This window comes from Ruditapes philippinarum, unplaced genomic scaffold, assembly GCF_026571515.1.
Source record: "Ruditapes philippinarum isolate M1 unplaced genomic scaffold, ASM2657151v2 ctg1420_1_1_1_1, whole genome shotgun sequence".
Taxonomy (NCBI): Eukaryota; Metazoa; Mollusca; class Bivalvia; order Venerida; family Veneridae; genus Ruditapes; species Ruditapes philippinarum.
Window position 1 is genome coordinate 1 of NW_026857457.1, and position 2,174 is coordinate 2,174.

Below are 2,174 nucleotides of genomic sequence, written 5' to 3' on the forward strand. Positions count from 1 at the left end.
TTAAACCTAGACTTAAACCTAAACTGACTTAACTTTCCCCCCCAATCTGTATGTCCAAAATTCTATCCAAAACAAAGTATCTGCCCCCTTTTTGAAATTTATCCAATCAAATACTATATTTCTTATCTTTAATCTGTCTATCATAATTAATAAAACATTATCACATGTGCATCTGACCATCTTCTAAGTTTTTACATCAAAGGATTTCACACCTAAGTGATATTGCTTTGAGAAGCTGAAGAAGCAGACCAAAACTAATTTCAGTCTATCCCCCTCAGCTTTCCAAAGAACCACAATATGTTATTAGATCACATATTAGCATAATATTAGGTTGATCATAAACATAACACAAAATATTGCCTGGCTACAATAATCAGGTGTTCATCATGAAGCTAAAGGAATGTATTGTACACATCAGGACACTGTTGTAAATTATGCAATTAACAGTTTAGGAATGGTGTGTGTATGGATGTTTTTTTGTAAAAAAAATAGCAATAACTGCCTTAGTGGTAAGAAGTTATCAGAAATTCTGACGGATCATGTTCCCTAAACTTAGAATTATTATTAAATCTTTAAATTATAAGTTTTTGATTTGCTATGGAGACATTTCTTAATTTTAGGCTTGCGTCATATCATTAAAGTGCATAGATTCAAGGCCAGATTGTTGTTTTCTTTTTTTTGTTACAAAATGCAGCAGTAATGGAATTTTAATGGGTAAATAATCACAGAAAACGCACTGAATTTCATGTTAACAAAGGCTTTTAGATACTCCATTTAAATTGTGCAAAAACATATCATTAAAATTCAATTTAACATCTTTTTGCATGCAAAATGCACATTATTATCCAAGATAATTGCTGGTTGTACATCAGATGGGGGGGGGGGGGGTTAATGTAAATAAAGGGGAGTAACTCTAATGGAAATTTGATTTGCATGGAAACATGTTAGGAAGAGTTGTCTCTCTTATAACACTCTCTCTTTAAAAATAAGCATTATTTAATATCTGTGCATTTAAAAAGTTGGAAAATTGATTTGACTTTTTTTTTGCATTTCATTAAAAAGAAAAGAAAAAACATCTTTTTGAAGACAATTTAAGGTTTTAGTTGCTTTAAAACAGTTCTAATAAATTAATTTGAAAACAATATTAGTGGTTTTATGCCTGACCTGCAAGAGTATTGATAGTGATACAAATATAACTAAAGTAATGGTCAAACATACAAATTTAAATCCTGACATTTTAAAATGTTTGCTTATTGTATTTACTATACAGTTTAAAATGATATATAAAATGTATGAAATCTTAAAACCAGTTATTGCTGCACGATTTAATTTGACTACATAACTTGTAAAAAAAATCTTTAACTTTCCCACAATCTCTTGTATAAATCAGACTAGAACCATTGTTTTACTAATCTTTTATAAAAATGTTGACAAAAAGTTGAAAGTAAGAAATCTGTAAAGACATTAACTTAATATTCTTGAAACTTATTTAAGTTTTGATATCAGATTTTACTAGTTCACTTCAGTTATTTACAATTAGCCCTGTGGCGAGGCAAAACAAAACTTCCAACAATTTTTTATGAAAATATTTTCACCTTCGAGGGATAATGTGTAATGTATTTAAAATAGAAATCATCATTACATTGCCCCTTCACTGTATTAGAAAATTTTGTTTGTTTAAACCATATGTATTTGAAGCACACAATGTCACAAAGTTATGTTTAATTCTTAAGAGATTTTATATTCCTTTTACTTTAAATAGAGTACAAATTTGTTGGGTCTTTCCAAGGCAAAAAATAAAAATGAAAAAGTAAACATTACTTTTTGTCCTTTGAGGAAATAATATCAAGAAATATTTTAAATTTTTTAATTTAATGAGGGGGGGGGGTGGAGAAAAAACTTTGCATAGTGGTATTTGAACAAGCAAACATGTTCAAATAAAAACAAGCATGTGGATTTTTTAAATTATTGACAAGAAATATTACTAATATAGCACCTTTTTTGCCGTTTGTCAACCACAAAAATTACCGTTTTTGAATAATCCTGTAATCGTAAGTGGTGTGAATGGGCCACCAAGCAGAGCGTAACTGTATAAAGCCATGACTGTATAGACCGTAACTGTAGAAAACTATAATAGTATAATATTGTATACCTGAGGACTTTAATTACAATAT